The sequence below is a fragment of the Tachypleus tridentatus genome, chromosome 7, assembly GCF_004210375.1.
Source record: "Tachypleus tridentatus isolate NWPU-2018 chromosome 7, ASM421037v1, whole genome shotgun sequence".
NCBI lineage: Eukaryota > Metazoa > Arthropoda > Merostomata > Xiphosura > Limulidae > Tachypleus > Tachypleus tridentatus.
Genome location: NC_134831.1, coordinates 164,666,357 through 164,688,886, shown reverse-complemented (window position 1 = coordinate 164,688,886; position 22,530 = coordinate 164,666,357). Strand labels below are relative to the sequence as shown.

Genomic DNA, 22,530 nt, shown 5'->3' with positions numbered 1-22,530 from the left:
GGGTAAGAAAGGAAGGGTAAAACATTTTATTTGATGAGAACCGAAAAGGAACACTGATTAACTCTACGGAGAAGAAATTGATTGAAATTGAATTTGAAATTAATAATACTTCGAAAATAAGGCCTTGCTATACAAATCTTAGTCGTAACTGATTAGGATAAGAGTATAAAATATGTTTAGGTTAAAGAAGACAACAGGAGGTATACTGGCAATGAAACTGAATGCGACTTAAACTACGAAGAAGATAGTGATAATTACGTTTAAATGTTTTATATGAAATTTTCTACGAGAAGAAGAGCCTTTAGTGAAAATAATAATATTATTATTAATAATATTATTTATAATAATAATAATTATTATTTTTATTTTCTTGTTTCGATACAACAATTTCAAGTGTAATTCCTCTTCATCTCACTAGTGGCGTTGTATGCACGCTCTAAGCGCTCGCCCTGTTGTTCGAGGCGATTCTGAAGTCCTTGTAGGGTGCGCAACAGAATTGTTCTGCGATATTCTAGAAGTTCTTGCTGGAGCCGAATAGCTGCTTCTTGTCGTTTCTGGTCATCCTGACGGGCTGCCGCCATTTTTGCTGCCATTTGTAGTCGTTGCGCTTGTAGCCAAGCCATTTTCTCATCTAGAGATTCTCCAAATTCAGACCCTTCTACGTGATCTTGAGCTGTCTCGGAAAGTGGCGTAGTGCTACAACTGCCACAGGCGCTATCCGCCTGTGGACTGGTTGCAACTTTAGGGCTTGGTGTAGGCGAAGAGTCGCCATCTTCCGATAACTGGTAATCTTCTGAAAAAGCTTCATCTATTTCCAGAACATCTTGTTTATGGTGAGGATCTGTTGCCCTCAGATTACCGAGTTTCTCGAATGTTTTTTTCGGGTTAGACTCAGTTTCAGAATTGCTGGTGGAATCTAAAGTTGTGTCTGGCGTTTTCGATATGACAATCCTATAATTTTCATCCTGTCTATAGTTGGAAGAGCATGGAAACTGATTATCATTTGATATATTCCATTCCAGAAGTCTAATCCTGCGAATCGCTGGTAAAGGACTAAAGTCTCGACTATTCGGAAGATAAGAAAACGACGCCCATGATCCAGAAGACTTGACCACTGGGTCTTGAGAGTTTTCCGAACTTTCTGAGGTGCTGGATGACCTGGAACTACTGCTAGAGATGGACCCGCGGGAGGGCAGCCACGGATTTGTCCGGATTCTGGGCCTCTGTCGGGGGGAGTTGGTGTCTGGTAAGACTGCTAAGTCTAGAAAACTGGTCCGAATATTTAGGGTTTCTTCTTAATGGGAGGTTGAGGCGTCAGACAACTTCTGGAAGGAAGAGCCCAAGCATCCAGGTTATTATATTCGTGGTGTACTTTATTCGTTAGTGTTAAACATCCACTGTACTCTTTAATGTCTTCTGATGGGTCCTGTGGCTTCCCTTTTTTGTCCTTGCGGCGTGAACGCCCAAAATGTAACTCCACCCACTTCATCAATTTCATATTAGGCTTAACTAAGTGAAATTTCTGAAAAAAACAACAACTTCACATTAGACGTAATTAGTTTAAATTTCTGGGAAAAAATTCCTTCATAATAAGCTAATTTAGGAAGATGTTTATTAGTTACTGTATCTTCACAGCAAGTATTACTTAAGGAATAGTTTAGAACGTTTTCACCAATTTTGAATTGGGTCATGAATTAATAGGGAAATTATAATTGTAATAGCTAAGATCAATTTAGTTTTTGCACACCCAGTTGCAGAATGGTATGTCTGTAGACTCACATCGCTAGAACCAGGTTTCGATACTCATGGTAGGCAGAACACAGCCTATTGTGTTGTCTTGTGCTTAATTCCAAATAAATAGTTTAGTTAAACTTTAAGTTTTAAACATATTAACCAAAATGGAAATTAAACTAAAATCACATAATAAAAGATAATTATTTTCGTAGCAGTATCTGCATTCTTTAACCAAATATGATGCTGTGATAATTACTTTACTCAATATTCAGATAAGTTAAGCTCAGAGATTCGGAACTTTGTACTCGACATTCATAGAAGTACCTTTTCTAACAAGATAAACTTTATTAGACCTGGTTTGCATATCATACTGTTTCACAAAGGGTCTAAGTCCAAAGAAACTAGGTCAGGACACTCGACTCGTAATCTGAGGGTCGCGGATTCGAATCCCCTTCATACCAAACATGTTCGCCTTTTCAGCTGTGGGGGCGTTATAATGTTACAGTCAATCCCACTATTCGTTGGTAAAATAATAGCCCAAGAATTGTCAGTGGGTGGTGATGACTAGCTGCCTAAACTGCTAAATTAGAGACGGCTAGAGTAGATAACCCTCGTGTAGCTTTGTGCGAAATTCAAAAAACAAACCAAAGAAACTATTTGTCCATTAGTAAAACTTAGAAGCTATTTTAATAGTTCTATGGTTTTCTGTTAAGCTTCGTTAAGTAGGGATCTTAAAATGTCTAATGTATTGTAGAAAGTTATCAGATATATTAATAAGGCGCCACAATTTCATTGTGCCATGTACACAAGGACAAATACATCACAGAATTGTACCTTAAAATATCTATCCATCCAACTTTCTGCTAGGTCTGGAGACAAAAATAAAGGTAAGGAAAACTTAAAACAAGCGTCATTTCTTCAATGGGCTAACAATTCAACGTTACACCTTCTTATCCAGCCATTATGTTAACAACTCAATGTTAATGTAACTGACGCGTTACAGACAACACGTACTAGTAGTTTTCGATACCATTACAGGCAACGCGTGCTACTGGGTTCCGATATTATTACAGACAGCACGTGCTACTAAGTTCAGAGACAGACTTCACATTATTATTTTGTTTTTTAACTTTCAAACCTAGGCTTCACATTTAAAGTTTTCACTTGACTTTTTTCTCTTAACTCTTACGAACACAGACTTCGCGTTCTTTAAAGTTGTTCGCTTTATTTTATCTCTTACAAACTCAAAATTCACATTGTTTTATTAATACGTTTTTAAACAGACTTTCTTGGTGCTTACTAATCAAACTAGTTTTTGGTTTCATATCGTGTAACAAGTCCTTATTACATACTCCTTATAGAGTTGTTGCTATCACAGGTTGGTTCATAAGGTATCCTCACACCTTTTCAAACGCCAGATAATTATTTATTTACAGAAAAAAAGTTAGAAAAATATATTTACTCAATATACACGTTTTATTGTTTCGTGTTGCTTTTTTAAACGGTTGAATATCCTATTCATCTAGTGTAACATTTTTTATAATATGTTACTGTATTCGAAAACTAATTGCAGTATTTAAAGGTCTATATCAAAAACCTACAGCGTTTATTATGTAAGTGTGAACGCAAAACATCTGAACCAGAAACAGTCTGGGTTTTGTATATATGTCCTGTTTCTGTTAGAAATTATTTTCATTAAGTAACAACAAATAGTTTTGAAGAATATGATTTATATTTATTAAATAATTTTAGTCTAGGCTACTACCATACCTATATTTGTTGTCAAATCACTGACAGGAGCACGCCATGTCTGTCGTCAGAGGGTGCTGATAACTTGTTCCTTCTGTTTTTTTCCCCAAATTCTTCCCTAGTTGAGCTTTCAGTGAACGTTATGTAATCCCATCTCCGCACTTTCAAACTGAATAAATGAAATTGGTGTCAGCTGCAATTCTGTGATTAGGACTAAGTTCCACGTGTGAGCGACGGATATTATTCCTTGCATAATCACATGTATGTCGCCATGACGACGGGATGAGGCGACCTCTGTAGTCAAAAGTGGGTAACTCGACCAGATTACAGTACGTGTATAAGTGCCTTTAGGCACAAAGAATGAAAAGTGGCACCAGAGCAAAGCATCCATACAAGACTTGATGTATGATTCACAACTTGTCTGGGTTCTGAACTGAAAAAAAAAAAAAAAATTCTCAGTGGCGCCTTCATGCTTTGGCCAGACCACATTCCCATCTTAACAGGTTAGTCAAGGAAAGGTGACCCTATTATCGATAATACCAAACTTCATGAATTTAACCAATAACAACCAAGGTCGTGAATTTGTATAAACGTAAAGTATAGTTGATGCCTCCCCAGTATCGCAATGCATTGAATAGTTAGTAAACATCCCGAAAGGGGAGTTGTAACAACAATAGCCGCTATGGCAAGTACTAGTGATAAAACATATTTTTTACCGTGTTAATTTATGTGTACATGTCTTCTCCACATAGTTAATATACAGTTTAAACGGAAAACACTAACAAAGATATCCGCTAGGGGAGTACCAGTTACTTTTTATGTACACTTCCTTTTATTGAGTACCACCGTTACTTTCAATTCTCATAACTGTAACTGAAAATCGTAACTTAAGGAGCCTGTTGTAAATGTTTGTTTTTAACACTTTACATGTGTCCCTGATAATTTCAAAACATTTCGACCCTTGAGGCTAGTTAGGCCTATTGTACTGTTTACTTATTGACCGTATGAAGTCAGTTAGGCCTACTGTACTATTTACTTATCAACTCTTAAGAAGTCAGTTAGGCTTACTGTAGTATCAACTTAACCTAATGAAATATTTTCAGTTCACTTCTAGCGGGTATACAAACTGATAGATGGAGATGGATAGACAGATAAAGCAAGCTAACAAGAAGTAAAAGTAGAGGTATGTATATGAAAGTAATATAAGAAATAAAAATAAATCGGCGTATAGAGTTGGTAGAGGTAAAAAAGTGAAGACAAGGTCTACGAAAGTAGATAGATTTCTGCTTTAAGCGAATATAACTATTTCTTCATTCCATCTCCTGTTTATTCGTTCCATTACAGTGTTTACACACGTCTGGTTACCAGACCCAAGTTGTTATTTTATACCTGGTTAGATAAATAATGTAATCCATATGTTTCTTAATTAATTAAGATAAATAATGTAATCCATATGTTTCTTAATTAATTAAGTATTCATAAGGTTATCTACAGGAAACGTTTGGATGGCGATAAAATATCGACTTTACTATCGTACGTCATGTTCTTATAGCTTAGAAAAGTAGAGTATAACAGAAATGTATCTTTACACGTTATGTTTATAACTTATGACTCAAGGGCCCATGGTTACCGTTGTCTCAGTTTCCATTTTGGGACCATGGCTGTGTGGGTTAGACTGGTGGTCATATCCCATTATGTGATGAGAGTAGTCCAAGAGTTGGCTGTTGACGCTGTTGACTGTATTCCTTTCGTTCAGTCTATCAGTTCAGAATTAGGGCTAGCGTAGATAACCTTTGTGTGGCTTTTCGAGAATGTGAAAAGAACAAAGGTTCGAAACGTTGAACATGCTTCGTAATTTCTGCTGGGGTGTGAATAAAGGGAGAAAGATATTTGGTTAAAAATAGGCGGCGTGTGTCATTAACTAGTTGGGCATACTTTTGACCAGTGGCTCTAGACTAAATTCGGCTGTACTTTAATGTTGTGTTTTCAATCTGGCTGTTTGTTCCACAATAAACCTAATGTCCCAAGAATCATGACAAAATACAAAATAAATTTTACTTAATATGACTGAAAGTAATTGCTATATTCGTAGGGAAATCTTTATTAGTTCAGCTAAAAGAAATCTACTATACTTATAGAAAAATATTTCTTAATACGGCTAAAGATGTCTGCTACATTTATACGGTTTCGTTTATTTTGAATTTCGCGCAAAGCTACACGAGGGCTATCTGCGCTAGCCGTCCCTAATTTAGCAGTGTAAGACTAGAGGGAAGGCAGCTAGTCATCACCACTCACCGCCAACTCTTGAGCTACTCTTTTGCCAACGAATAGTGGGACTGACCGTCAATTATAACGTCCCCACTGCATAAAGGGCGAGCATGTTTGGTGTGACGGGGATTCGAACCCGGGGATTACGAGTCGAGTGATATTTATAGGGAAATGTTTCTTAATACGGCTAAAGAAGTCTGTCTAAAAGACATCTGCTATAGTTATAGGGAAATCTTTCTTAATATAGCCAGGTGGTTTTCATCGGTATTTCCTACAATCAGAACTACTTCGAACAATAACATCTATCAAGTATCAAAATATGGAAGAACGAATACGTGTTTATTTGAAAAAGAAACAATATTTTCAAAAAGTTTAGAACCAAGCATTGAGTTTGAACTGTGTAACAAATTTACACGCACACATTAATTAGGGTTAGCAAGAAGAAATTTCAGCTGCACTCTTGTGTATTTGACAGTCTATCCGTTTATTTAGTACACAGCAAGATTTATTAATTATTCAGTGACCAGTCAGGATGGTGTATCTGGATTGGGTTATGTATAATATAACAGGTTAACTAGAAGAACCTAGTGTATTAATCACCACAACTCCCCACGTGTGCATGAATAGTGTGTAATTAATTGAGGAGGAAGTAACGAGAACGTGTAGTAATTAATTCACGCTGTCATAACGATACAGAATACGTGTTATTACTTCATCAGCCATCTGCTTAGTTTGTTATGCAGTTTTAAGCCTTGCTGGATTAACAAACTGTCATGAAACGACACATCGAAGACTAAACAAATGTCCCTATTATTCGGGATATTTCTGATACAGAGGGCATAGCCCACATTTCAAAGGTGTGCGTGTGTGTTGTTTTATACCAAAGTCCTATCGGACTATTTGCTGTGTTCACTGAGGGGAACCGAACACTTGATTTTAGCGCTGTAGATTAGCATTATTTCGAAGGTATCTTTTAATATATAGCATACGTAACGAACTTTTCACTAACATGGATAACGCTCGAGTAAAGAGAGAATAGCAAACATTTCAGTGGCGTAGATAACTTCTTCGTGTATAGAGACCCGACATGGTCAAGTGGTTAGGGTTACGGGTTCCAATCTTCGATACACCAAACATACTCGTCCTTTCAGCTATGAGATCGTTATAATGTGACAGTCAATCCCACTAAAATTTGGTAGAAGAGTAGCCCTTTACAAGAGTTGATGGTGGGTGGTGATGACTACCTGTGTTCCCTCTTGTCTCACACTGATAAATTAGGGACGGCTAGCGCAGATTGCTTTCGCGTAGCTTTGCGCGAAATTCTAAACAAACAAACTACATATATTGGCGTAGGCAGCACTTAATTTTCCTAGCTGATTTTTTCATTTTACTCTTTACCATCTCCTTGTAACTTTTACGTTTGGATTCTAGAATCGCCATTTGTTAACTTTAGCTTTCGTCTCATTATTTATAATTTTCTGTTGTATTTTTAATGCTTTTATAACGAAACGAGTGAAACATTGTTACAGTAAGTATAAAGGGTTTACTGTGGAAAATATTTTCGGTGTCATTTCGTCTTTCCTTCTGGCAGATCTGAGATATTTTCTTTTTTTATTTTATTACAAATAACAGTTTGTATAAACCAGTTAAACATTTGGATAGGATCAGGGACCTAATGAGCCCTTAAATTGTATTTCATACATAGAACACGCTTGTAATACGTACCTCTGAATATTAGCTTGTTTGTGCACTTATTTTTCCGTATCGTAATGCTAAACCACACTTTCTTATGTTGGTGTAAAACCATTTCTTACCATCCTGCTAACCTTTCTTCGTCGTCCTGGTGACCAAACACGCTTTTTTTGTTCTAGTGTAAACTAATGTTCACCATACTAATGTTACTCCGCTTTTGATCATCTTTCTGTTGTTAAACGTCTCGTCATTCTGTCCGTGAAGACTGACAAGTGTGATTTATTTGAAACAAAAAGACACGAGATATCGGTCCAGAGTCGTCTTTGTTCTTTTTGAAATGTTAGTGTTTAGTGAGTAATATAATTTAATACGTATGTAAGTCTAGAATGTCCAATCCTGCATATATTCATCTGGAAAATAATGTAGAAATGTGAAAAATATATTGTTTATAAGAGAGAGAAAAGTGAGCAGTGCGAAATTTGTGTTATATTGACATGGCAGACTCATAGGTCTAAGTAAAATATTATTTACTGTTTAAAAACACGTGCTATATTGTAATCCTTGTTCTTATGCTCTGCTATAAAACACTTTAGATTTTGTATACTTTTGTATTCAAGGTTCACGATTCGTTTTCGCGCTTCAGAGGAATATTGTGTTATAAGAGTAAAAGTTCGGTCATCATATTTAATTTGTATTATTTAAACAGTTTATAAGCTGAAATTTAACACAAGATTAGATTAGTAGCAGCAATGCTACCTATTTGTGAAATTCCCATACACACATAGGACCACTGCGGCAAATAAATACATTCCATACATATAATGTACACTTCAACACTACATGAAACGTAATGTAGTTGTTTGGAGTTGCTCCTGTACACGGTTACTGATGAGGGAGGATATAACTTGTATAGAAGAGGCTTCACATATATTTTTGGTGTTTCACTGTTCGACTAGAAGATATTTGTTGGTGGGTGTTGCCATCTAATTTATCTCTATTACACCAATCGAAAACTACACTCAGCTGTACACAGGTAACACCCATGTGGCTTGATCATGTGGACTAGTAGACGACTAAGGATCCCGTAGAAACACGTGGATTGTGGCCAGTCGTATTGAGCGGAACAAGTAGAAACAGATTAACAGCAAATACCTGACACCGTATTTGACTAAAGTGAAGAATCCACGTAACAACCCAGGATGACACAACTGTACCGAACTACGTGTGTTATCTGTAGAATGTGTATTACTGTGTTAAGTGTGGAATCTGTGTTGCTGTGTTCATTGTTAACTGTAGCATGTGTGTTGCTGTGTTCATTGTTAACTGTAGCATGTGTGTTGCTGTGTTCATTGTTAACTGTAGCATGTGTGTTGCTGTGTTCATTGTTAACTGTAGCATGTGTGTTGCTGTGTTTAATGTTAACTGTAGCATGTGTGTTGCTGTGTTCATTGTTAACTGTAGCATGTGTGTTGCTGTGTTCATTGTTAACTGTAGCATGTGTGTTGCTGTGTTCATTGTTAACTGTAGCATGTGTGTTGCTGTGTTCATTGTTAACTGTAGCATGTGTGTTGCTGTGTTCAGTGTTAACTGTAGCATGTGTGTTGCTGTGTTCAGTGTTAACTGTAGCATGTGTTGCTGTGTTCAGTGTTAACTGTAGCATGTGTGTTGCTGTGTTCAGTGTTAACTGTAGAATGTGTATTGCTGTGTTCAGTGTTAACTGTAGAGTGTGTATTGCTGTGTTCTATGTTCTGACTAGGGTCTTTTATTATATTGTGGTTGTTCTCTCCTTTGCATTCAATATTAATTTGATATTTTGCATGCCTATATATAATATCTGCTCTGGATTTTGTCTTTTATTATAAAGTATATATTTTAACTTTTGTCCTGTAACAAGCAGTGGTTGTTCAGGATTTTATTTAGTAATACGCAGCATTTATCTCTTTTAACAGATAATAACTGTTTATAATAGAAAATGTTCGTTCTGACTTTCATTTTTAACGTACGTCGGTTTTTATAACGTGATATACGTGTTATGAGTTTTAAGAGACAAACGATTTAACATTTGACATTAGGTTAATAAAATCCACTAAATATTATTGCTAAATTTGGGTTCCTTTTATCAAATATGATTGTTCAGATGCGCATACATTGACATCGGCACAGGCATTCCGACAGACTCTCCCCGCAGAGCGAGGGGGGGGGGACATACAAGCAACCAGGAGGATTAGCGGGAACATTCCACACACAAAAAAAGTCATTTATCAATTTCTTTCCCCTACTCTGTATAATAGTATCTTTAACGTTAGAGACAGCAGGAGTGGAAACCAGTGGGATGTCTCCACAGACCATAATCTCCAGAGGCCAGTCAAATGAGATTTTTATCAGTAATCGATAGAAGATTGCGTTACTGGATAAAACCACGCTCGTTACCAGACTACAGTGTTTTATACCATTAATTTGCAGCTGACCAAAAGCGGGGACGTGCACTATCTAATGGGAATTACGAGAAATAAGTTAAGAGTTTTCACATATTTCGAGACATTCCATTAACCGGCTCAGAGACAAGTCTTACAGCGCTAAAATCCAGGTCAGGACAGATACATTATTATGTAGATTTGTGCTTAATTACAAACTGACACTTCACTCAGCCCTTCTAGGTTTACAATCAGGTGGTGGTTTGGGGGGCAGAGAATTTCTCTTTAGGTTCTGATAGCGCGAATCAAGACAGAAGATATATATATAAATACTACTGTCACCTGGTGAGCGATGGTTCTTTGACTGTTGAACACTGTACGGAAAACGTGGAACTGATTCTGTTGAACCTGTGGTTATGTTTATGAAATGCTGTAGTTTTAATTGTGCTTACCTGGTTTCACAATCTTACATACACTGTCTTATTGTAGACTGGAACAAGTAATTATTTGTTAGGTTGTTTAATACCTACCCTAATTACTTTAACACCCAGGGGGGTGTTAACCGCAAACTTAACCTTATTACGAGTCAGGACACGAAGATACAGACATGAGTCATGCTGCATAAAGATTTTATTTGTTCTAGTTTCTGACTATTCGTCCCACGATGGGACAGCATAAGTTTACCAACTTAGACGCTTAATTCATAGGTTCAATTCCCCACAGTGGACACAGCAGATAGTCAAATGTGGCTTTGTACTAAAACAGACTAACAGTCTTCGGACACAGACCGGGTCACTAATGTTGGAGTTTTCTGGAACGTTTGTTAGGAGTTCTCACGCTTGTTTTTTTTTTTTGTAGGCTAAATGTACATTTTAAATAGAGCCGGGTGTGGCCCAATGTTTAAGAGTGCTGGATGGATTGTGGATCTATGGCTCACGTCCTATTACCTTCAAAAAATAAAATTGTATCCAGCAATTTTGAGCTGTGTATACGTTATAAGAGTGATGATGGAATCCCACTATTCGGTTATACAAGAACAGCCGAAAGATGGCGGTAGATGATGTAAACTAGCGACTTGTAAGTTAAACATTAGGGATGATTTGTGCAGTTGGTCTTTAAGTAGCTTTGCGTGAATATTCAACAAACAAACAAAGAACTTATCAGAGTTGACCCAGAAATTATAATTTCTGTGCAAAGCTTTCTTAGTCCTGAGATGTTTTATATTTGTTTGGTTTTCATGAGAACTATAGTAAATAAGTGTGGTCGGTTCGAGACTGGACATTCCTTCAGTACCCAAGTGTGGTCCAGTCGAAGCTTAACCGTTGATTATACCAACGTGGTTATAACCAAGCTGTAATCATAAGATTATGCTCAGGGGGTAGCAGGATGTAAGATTATGCTCAGGGGGTGGCAGGATGCAAGATTATGCTCAGGGGGTGGCAGGATGCAAGATTATGCTCAGGGGGTGGCAGGATGTAAGATTATACCAAGGACGAAAAACATTTAATCTAGTTTAGTCAGGTTTCGTGTCACTGTTTGTTATTACAAATGTTCTTAAAAACGATCTTAGCTTAAGTAAGTGTGCCATGTTTATTTTTTTGTTGTCGTTAACTCAGTTATTTTAATAAATTATGGTATAATACTTTCCTACTGAAACGATAGTTTGGTTAATACAATCCCATTATATAATAAACAGCATAATTAATAGAATCATATTACATAGAATATCTAATAAAATCTCGTGATATATTACCCATTTTACATTGCTAATATGCGTATTGTATCCTAATATCTTATGAGCTAGTTGAACAGAACTGTTTGGAATTACGACGATTTGTCAGCTATGCATTGGATTTTCAGTCGACAGTTGTTCACGTATTAGGTCAAACGTCTCCGATTCCCCATCTTTATGAATTCACGTGCCTATATAACAGAAAGGAACGGTTGCACAAACCAAGAATAATCCATCCGTTCCTGCTTTATTTTATCGATCAGTCTCCCCTACCCAAAGCCAACTCCAGCCCCGTCTCCTTCTGTCGTGGATTACATTAACGTTATGAATGTGTACGGTGTTCAGCTAGATTGTATTACATACAAGATGTACCTGACATTTAACCACCCATTCAGGCGTTGAGGGAATACAAATGTGGGAGGTACAATTTCTTTATGATGAATTTTTAACATAGAAAGTTGTCTACTTTAGTTTCCTTAAAGTCCAGTGATACGTTGTAAATGGTCATTTATCCATAACATTGAACAACACAAACAATAAGACTGTTTTACCTATGACACTAGGAATTATTAAGTAGTGTGTTATGATGTTAGTGGAATGTAACATAGTGGATAGTTGCAAACGTTTGACTGCAGTTGGATTGAGAAGAACCTGTAAATGAAATATTTATTTATGTAACACATTTTCATACATAAAATGTTAATGTTCTGTCTTCGTAGTATGAGAACTACTAGCAAGTTAATCGTATTAACACAAATCATTCAAAGTACCAATTTATAACTTTTATCGTAAGTACAAAGTTTTCAGCACAACTTCCATCCATATCAACTTCTTTTGATACTAGAGATTACATTCCTTATATAGGGTGTCCCCCCCAAAAAAAAACTATTCTTTTTTCTACAGAAACAGTAACGTTGACTGATAGTTAAGTCGCTCTTAAACAGCGAATTTCCCAATGTTCACTTATTTCTGCCCAGTATCATAGAACAATTTACTCCATGTAGAATAATATATTAACTGTGGCTGATCGTTGATGTAACACAAAGATAAAATCGTAGGTCCGTTCCTACAGTGACAAAGCGCACTGTATGTTTACGGTTAATAAACAGAAAAAACAATCTCTTGTGGGGAGCGGCAGCTTGTATTTTACTTAGCTTAGAAATCACCACCTATTGTTACACCGTTCACTACTGATGTATCCTACATATGGTGAATATTTATGTTACAACACATAGTGTAGAGCTCTGATAAAAAAATATTGGTCAAATTCACTAGTTTTTGTGTAAAATATAGCAAATAACTTGAGAGATTAATTGCGGTGTTGACGGCATGTTTACATAGGATTTTTTGTGGCTAGTACGTTTTTAGGACTCCATCTAACGTATAATGCTGTCGTACATTTTGTTTGAGAAGTTATTTCAGAATAAAATCAGGAAATAAAGGATGAGTATAAATAAGGTTTTTAAATGTTATACGAGTAGTTAATAAAATATCCTGTAGGGGCATAGCTGTAGAGTTAAAATAGGATAGACTTGAAACTTAAACCAGAATAGGGTAGACTTAAAACTTGAACTAAAATGTAATAGACTTGAAACTTAAATTAAAATAGGATAGATATGAAACTTAAACCAGAATAGGGAAGACTTGAAACTTAAACCAGAATAGGATAGACTTGAAATTTAAATCAGAACAGCATACACTTGAAGCTTAAATTAAAATAGGATTGACTTGAAACATAAACCGGAATAGAACAGACTTTAAACTTAAACCAGAATAGGATAGACTTGAAACATAAACCAAATAGTAAAGACATGAAATGTAAACCAAAATACGGTATATTTGAAACTTAAATTTAAATAGGATAGACTTAAAACTTATACCAGAATAGGATATACTTGAAACTTAAACTAAAATGTAATAGACTTGAAACTTAAATTAAAATAGAATAGACTTGAAACTTAAACCAGAATAGGGTGACTTGAAGCTTAAATTAAGATAGACTTGAAGCTTAAATTAAGATAGACTTGAAGCTTAAATTAAGATAGACTTGAAGCTTAAATTAAGATAGACTTGAAGCTTAAATTAAGATAGACTTGAAACTTAAATTAAAATAGGATAGACTTGAAACTTAAATTAAAATAGGATAGACTTGAAACTTAAATTAAAATAGGATAGACTTGAAACTTAAATTAAAATAGGATAGACTTGAAACCTAAATTAAAATAGGTTAGACTTGAAATCTAAATTAGAATAGGGTATACTTGAAGCTTAAATTAAAACACAATTGAAACTTAAATGAATATAGGATAGAGATAAAACTTAAACCAGAATTGGATAGACTTGAAATTTAAACCAGAATTGGATAGACTTGAAATTTAAACCAGAATTGGATAGACTTGAAATTTAAACCAGAACTGGATAGACTTGAATCATAAACCAGAATAGTAAAGACTTGAAACGTTAACCACAATAGGGTATATTTGAAACTTAAATTTAAATAGGATAGACATAAAACTTAAACCATAATAGGATAGACTTGAAACTTAAACCAGAGTAGGATAGACTTGAAACTTAAACCAGAATAGGATAGACTTGAATCATAAACCAGAACTGGATAGACTTGAATCATAAACCAGAACTGGATAGACTTGAATCATAAACCAGAACTGGATAGACTTGAATCATAAACCAGAACTGGATAGACTTGAATCATAAACCAGAACTGGATAGACTTGAATCATAAACCAGAACTGGATAGACTTGAATCATAAACCAGAACTGGATAGACTTGAATCATAAACCAGAACTGGATAGACTTGAATCATAAACCAGAACTGGATAGACTTGAATCATAAACCAGAATAGTAAAGACTTGAAACGTAAACCAGAATAGTAAAGACTTGAAACGTAAACCACAAAAGGGTATATTTGAAACTTAAATTTAAATAGGATAGACATAAAACTTAAACCATAATAGGATATACTTGAAACTTAAACCATAATAGGATATACTTGAAACGTAAACCGGAATAGGATAGACTTGAAACGTAAACCGGAATAGGATAGACTTGAAACGTAAACCGGAATAGGATAGACTTGAAACGTAAACCGGAATAGGATAGACTTGAAACGTAAACCGGAATAGGATAGACTTGAAACGTAAACCGGAATAGGATAGACTTGAAACGTAAACCGGAATAGGATAGACTTGAAACGTAAACCGGAATAGGATAGACTTGAAACGTAAACCGGAATAGGATAGACTAGAAACGTAAACCGGAATAGGATAGACTAGAAACGTAAACCGGAATAGGATAGACTAGAAACGTAAACCGGAATAGGATAGACTAGAAACGTAAACCGGAATAGGATAGACTAGAAACGTAAACCGGAATAGGATAGACTAGAAACGTAAACCGGAATAGGATAGACTAGAAACGTAAACCGGAATAGGATAGACTAGAAACGTAAACCGGAATAGTACAGACTAGAAACGTAAACCGGAATAGTACAGACTAGAAACGTAAACCGGAATAGTACAGACTAGAAACGTAAACCGGAATAGTACAGACTAGAAACGTAAACCGGAATAGTACAGACTTGAAACGTAAACCGGAATAGTACAGACTTGAAACGTAAACCGGAATAGTACAGACTTGAAACTTAAACCAGAATAGTACAGACTTGAAACTTAAACCAGAATAGTACAGACTTTAAACTTAAACCAGAATAGTACAGACTTTAAACTTAAACCAGAATAGGGTATACTTGAAGCTTAAATTAAGACAGATTTAAACTTAAATGAATATAGGATAGACTTAAAACTTGAAAAAGAATAGAGTGGACTTGAAACTTGAAAAAGAATAGAGTGGACTTGAAACTTGAAAAAGAATAGAGTGGACTTGAAACTTGAAAAAGAATAGAGTGGACTTGAAACTTGAAAAAGAATAGAGTGGACTTGAAACTTGAAAAAGAATAGAGTGGACTTGAAACTTGAAAAAGAATAGAGTGGACTTGAAATTTGAACCAGAAATATAAACTTGGTTGCACAAGAACATTTGTTTGTGATCATTTGGAACTGAAATGAAAACCCTGGGAACCCTGAAAGTTGAAAACCTGAAGTCACCCTGTAATGTAATATCTCCTACCTGTCTTATTTAAGTCCATTTCTAGTTTTCTTCAAATGACAGTTTATTCATCGGTAGCAAATCTACACAATACTTGCTGATCATCACTTTTCAAGCTTCCTTCGTTACGTGTTTTAACTTTACACTCAAGAAAGTTATCAATCTTGTTTTACCAGACGTTTCTATCGCACTACCGCTCCCGACTTGTACTTCTGACTGTCTTCCCCTAGCGGCAGTCACATCATAAACTATAGGATATCCTGATAAGCCAAGAAGAATCTATTGATTTTTACAAGCACGTGTGGTATTATTGTAAAATAACACTAGCGCTTTCCTACCGGAAAAGCAGAATCAAGTGGATCTCATCTCAGCATGTGACTTAGTAAGGCCGAAGAGGGCAGGAAATGAACAGTAGGGTAAATATACCTTTACAGTAAGCAGAGGTACCTGTTAGCCAAGGAGTTATTAAAAGTCAGAGAAAAGCATTTTCCAGCAAGTTGTTTCGTTTAGCAACGCGATTCGCGTTAACCGCGCGAAAACTGTAAAATAGGGACAATAAGAAACTTACTAGATTTCCTCCTCTACTCTAAAGTGTGATGAGAAAAACAATATGGAGTGGCTGTCACTTTTTATCTTCTGTATCGAACACCAGTAAGGAAATTGATGAAACGCAATTTCAAAGAAGCGATAAAAATTATAGGTTTATTTTACGTCTCCCAAATGTCCATAGTCTCTAAACAATAAATTAGCAGAATACGTTATTTCACTGCCGTTTTTGTTTTATAGTGATATTCACTTTTTAAATCATTTATCTGCCTTGTTTACTTCTTAATACAAGTTTAATTGTACACAGATAGGAATCTGTATCCTTGCAACGAATATAAACATTTGTGTTAACACATACGTACAGGACTCACGTAAAGAAACATTGTATTGGTTATTACGAGTCTTCAAACGTTTGATTGGTTGTATACAAATTGTAAGGATTTTGTTTGTTCTAGTCTAATATGACAATATCCATCATTTTCATTGGTGGCATTAATATGACAGAATATTCAGAAGTTTTGATTGACTCCAGTTTAATATACAAGAGTATTCAGACATTTAGATAGGTCTCACTTTAATATGCCAGATTATTCAGACGTTTTGGTTGGGTCAAGTTTAATATAGTACATTACCAGGACATTTTTGATTGGTGCTAGTTTAATATACCACAGTTTTACATATGAATAAAGAGCTTTAAGACTTGTTTCTGGAAGTTGAAATATTAGAGAAAAAAAGGAAACAATGTAATGTTTTTTAAACAAAAGATTACTAAAATATTTTATATTGTGGATGTTTCCTTTCATGGCTTTATATATCGAGAGAAATGTAAGAGCTTTTTGTTAACAAAATGTTTCTAGACAGGAGACAAAATTAAATATTTTTAATAAAAAAGTTCTTCACACACCATTTAAATGTATCGAGGCTGCTAAGCAACCTGCCCCAAGTGGCACAGCGGTAAATCTGCTGACATCTAATGCTAGAAACCGGGTTTAGATACTCATGGTTGGCAGAGTACAGATAGCTCATTGTGTAGCTTTGTGCTTAACTACAAACAAACAATAAGATGAAAATCCGTGCTTGTCTCATTGTAAATACAGAAACTTATTTGGTTAAATCCGTTCTGCTTTCATTCAACACTTTTACCGACAGGATGTTCTTACGTAACTTGAGGTCCGTCATCAAAATAATCTTGAACAAACGTTTATGTTTAGAGGAGTATCTACTGAAAATGCGCGCACACCTTGTTATCTAAATATGAATGCACGCGTACTTCATTTCAACGAGTATAAACAAAAGATGGAAATATATACTTTAGTAGACATTTTGTACATTAAAAGATTATGAAAGTTTTTTTTTTTTAATTTTATATGAGGTCTAACGTTAGGTCTAAGAATAATATTATAACTTTAGTTATTGATAGTATTGAATACGATAAAGTTTATTCCTAATTAAATTAAAGCAAAAGACGTAAACAAGTTAGTGTTATATTATCTCTTTATCTGCTATATATTATAATCATAAAATATTCAAGCTATGAACCGGGGCGTATTGACATGAATTTTTTTAAAAATACGCTGCAATTTTTTTTTTAGAAAAAGGGATCCTAGGATGCAAGCTACAACGTGGGATTATAAAATGTATCTCAGGCGCAGCATATTTTAAAAAAATCATGTTAATGTGTTTTGGTTTGTGGCTTGAATATTTTATGGTTATATTATAATTAAATAGACTTTGACATTTTCTGTTTTTAAATCAGTCCTTCCTCATGATTTTGTTTATTCATTTAACTTCATTTAGATACAAATTATTTAATTTCACTAAAATATGTATATATATATAAAAGCGCGAATGTCTTTCACACTCTGTAGGTCTGTTTGTTTCTTAAGCAAAGCCACATCTTTAAGCTACAACTTTATGCAAAAAGTATAATGGGTTATGTGGCCTCCGAGTCTGTGACCACACAGCCCATTGTACTTTTTGCAAATTGAAAAGGCTGGATTTTTTTTGGTAATTTGTGATCAAGGAGGCTATTATGTAAGTGTTTTTTTTATGCGTGAGGACTTTTCCTGATCATTGAACTCATGGTCAGTTGTGTGTTAAAATGGTTTAAAACTTCATGGATCTTCCTTATTGCTTCTCTTTTCATTGTCTCTTCGCTCTCTCCCTCTACATATATCATTTCTTTTCTTTTTTCCCTCTTCTACATATTTATGCCTACTCTTTAATCCCCCTTAAGTGAAAAAGACTGGTGTTTTATTTAGAACATGCGCGCATACTCCTTCAATTAAATAGTTTTGCTTCAGCCATATTTCTTTGCTTTGCTTGCGTGTACTCGCAAGAATCAGCGTTACGATGGCTCTACAAAAACGTTTGTTATCGACAAATTTTCATTTACGTTGTATTGCAAAGAGAAAAGAACATTTCATTCTTCATTAAATGGAACAATAATAAACTGAATACGTTGTAAGTTATTTGATCATCCAATATAAATCAGGACACCGAGAGGTGCGAAATTATGGTTTTGGAAACTTGAAATGTCATGCAAAGCACATGCAAGTAGTAAAATCTATGTACCCGGTTTTGATTTGATTAAGATACTTTGAGCACATTATTATATTTATTTTAAGCAAAATATTTAGCTAGGTAAAGCTGTTTTTTGGGTTTTTTTCCAAAAAGGCAGAGTTAATGTGATTGACTTAATCAAAAGAACTCAGGATGTTTCAAATCATTTTCATCATAGCAACACTAAATAATTTGATAGTCGAGTATAGGTTATGCTTAATAAAGGCTTAACTAATGTTAAACCTAAGACAAGTAGATCTAAAGATTTCGGATTCTGTGATTTAAAATGATTTCGTATTGTTTTAGAAATCCTGTATTTCAGGAAGTATTGTTGCAATAAAAATAGTAGTTTAACCAAAAATGTTTCGCAGGTTTCTGCTAGTACATGTATGTAAATAAATAATTTCATGCCCCCTTATTCGCTTCTGCCACTGAGTGATTAAATAAATACATATGTATGCATAAACTTTTTGGATCGATAAAGAAGGTCAAGTTCTTCTGAAACTATTGAACTATGACGTAAGCATTTGTGGAATCAACATAGTAGGAGGGATGACTGACCACGAGAAGAGGAATGTGATTCTGGCAAGCTGATTTGGTCGAATTTATTCTGTCGTTGACAGATGACGTCACATTAGGTAAATGACTCAATGCGTTGTCAGTGGATACTGAAAACGAAAAGTTTCCTTCTGACATAACTTCAGTCATTGTTAGTCCACACATCTGTTTTATCTAACTTTGCTGGTTACTGTTTCAGAAACGAACGACCATCATATTTCTACCGAGAAAATTGGTTTAATTTCTCACAAAGCTACATGAGAGCTACCTGTGTTAGCCGCCCTAACTTTTGAGATTGTGGACTGAACGGAGGGTAAGTAGTTAGCATCGCTTGCCGCCAGCTCTTGGGCTACTCTTTACAAACAAAAGTGGGATTGATTGAAACTTTATAACGTTCCCACAGTTGGAGGGAGGAGCATGTTTGATGCCGGATTCGAACCAGCGACCTACAAATTACGAGTCGTGTGCCCTTACTACCAGGTCGTGCCAAACCTTCACTGAAAACAAAATTACATATTAACAGCAACTAAGTTCTACATTTGATGATTTATGAACCACCTCGTACTTCAAGGGGGACTTTTTTTAAAGTATGGAAATCTGCCCCATGCACACCCACATATTCAACACTTGTGCACACTGAATCGTCTGAACATCTTTGAATGTGAGGTCATGAAAATCCTTTTTATCAAAATTATACAAACTTATTCTTTAACACTTAAGAAGTAAGAATTAAAAACATTGGGTCTAGTGGTCATTATTCTCAGACTGCCAGTCCGAGAGTTCACTGTTCGCGGTCCGTTGCTCCAAAAATGCACTGGTAGGCGTTGAAATCCCATTATTCTGTCAGTATAGTACTACGATGGTTATTGATAGCTGACTTCTCCTCAGTCTCTCTGATAGCCCTCGTGTAGCCTTTTCTAAAACAAACGAAAATCTTTTCAAATACGAGTGAAAGGTGGGGGTGGGGAGTTAGAAAGAATCTGCAGTTTCGTCAAAAACAAAACAAAACGAATTTTTCCACGTGCTGTGTATGAGTATATTACACCTGACGGACAGTCATGTTAGAATGTCAATATCCATCCACCTAAAGAGTGATTACTTCTTTGTTTTTGTATCTCTGAGGCAAAAGCTACATGTACACGTTTCCAAACATGCATTCTTAAGGAGATTTACACACAGTCATGTTAGCAACCCCACCACTTAACACATTTTTCTGGATTATTTACGGACCAAATTGTTTGTGGATCCATGACTGTTGGTTAAAGGATTTCTAATAACGTATTCTTCATTTACCACACACAAACTTCGAATCCCATTGCGAACATGTTCATCCTTTCGGTCGTGGGGCCGTTATAATGTTGCCGTCAATCTCACTGTTCGATCAGAGTTGCTCAGGAGCTGGTGGTGAGCGGTGTTGATTGGCTAGCTTCCATCTAGTCTATCACTTTTAAATTAGAGTCGGCTAGTGCAGATGGCGCTCAAGTATTCTTTTGTGAATTTCATAAAAAAATCAACAAAAACATGTAAATGATCATACCATGATAACTGTAATTCATCCCTCTAACTATTTCTGTGGAAAATAGGTTATTTCATTCAAATCGTTTTGATCAACTTTTTTACACCGACTGCAGCAACACAAAATCATAGTACTCAATAGGATGCAGTATCTTAGCGGTATGATTGGTTCTTTGTAGCCTCAACATTACTGGGGCACCATTGTTGAGTTAAAAGAAACTGTTTTTAGAGGTAGTGATTGGTTCTCTATATCCTTTACATTATTGGTGTACCATTGTTGAATTAAAATAAATTATCTTGAGAGGTGGTGATTGGTTCCTTGTAGCCTCTAAAGTTGTTGTTTTTTTAATTTGGCCTAAGATATTTCTTATTCAACATATTTGATTTGTTGTTTCACATTAGGTTTTTTTTTACACTGTTTCGTTCTTTTAGATTCTTTACAGTGTTGGAAAGCACTATTTTTAAACTTTTACATTAAGTCCTAAGTTATTGATGAAATAAATTTTATTATAATTCAGGCCCACAGTATGTTGTTCTCATGTTGTTGTTGTTTTGAGTTGGGCGCAGGGCTGCACAGTGGGCTGTCTGTGATCTGGCCACCACAAGTATCGGGACCCGGTTTTTAGCGTTGTTTTCATGTAAGTATTAACGTTGGTAATCCATTATTGAAGCTCTCTGCAGGGTTAGCTTGGCACTTACCATAAGGATATAATGAACTCCACCTGGCTGTTTTCTCCGAAACTCGGTGCAAGCATCAAAGGCTTTAGGAATCATTGTTTCGTATAACAAAAATATTGTGTTTTGAATATTGTGGCGACACTGAGACGGACTGTCGTCGAAACAGTATTAAAAAAAAAAAAAAAAAGTAGAGAGACCTAGGTTTTACATTTACTCTTGTAATCCCTTCTTCTGTGTGCTCTAACAAAGACACTGTCGCAGCAGCTTAAACGTTGTCTTCTATAAACCTCATCCTTCCGGTAAAATGTCGACGATCATATTTCTTTCACAAGAGACAGGAAGATTTGTACAGTCACGCGTTGTTTAATTTCCTTTGAAAACGTAGACAAAGCGAGTTGTGAAAGCGTTTCTTTAAACTTGATACAAGCTGAGGAATATAGAGAGTAGCGATTGAGTTTGGAAATTAAGGTATCACAAAAACTTGTATAAGTATTTGCTTTTATTTTGTTTTATAACAGTTTTGTGACACTTTCTGTTCACTCGCACTCACGTGACAACGTAATTGTTTTGTCTAGTTTGATATAAAAAAAACCATAGAAACAGTTATTATAACAAATATTTACCCAACATTGTTGGACTTTGAGCAAAGTTATAAAACAATTTATGGGGCTCGGCGTGGTGTAGTGGCTAACGTGACTAGCTGCCGATCAAAAGGTCCAATGTTCGAGCTCGTGATATGCCGATGAACTCGCCTTTACCCTCAGCTGCGGGTGTTCGCTTTATAAACGTAACAGTAATTTCCTTAATTTGATTAAGAGTTACAGTAGAGAAAGGTTTTGATGAAGAGTTTGCACTGTATCGTGTAAATATTTCTATATGATAGTAATTTACATAATGAAGTGAATTTTGTATTAGAACCTTTGATTTCTGCTGACGGGACAGCAACTCTTAATCT

At 35.5% G+C, this 22,530-nt stretch overlaps 1 long non-coding RNA gene across 2 annotated transcripts in view; it reads left to right on the top strand.

The window, feature by feature from the left end:
- Positions 1 to 22,530, top strand: part of LOC143257105 (uncharacterized) — a 48,286-nt gene that overhangs the window by 15,062 nt on the left and 10,694 nt on the right. Inside the window, exon 2 of one of the 2 annotated variants that reach the window (XR_013031690.1) lies at positions 4,587 to 4,666. The exons of the other annotated variant lie outside the window; for it this stretch is intronic. This is a non-coding gene — a long non-coding RNA (uncharacterized LOC143257105). The remainder of the gene's footprint in view (positions 1 to 4,586; positions 4,667 to 22,530) is intronic. 2 annotated transcript variants of the gene reach the window in all.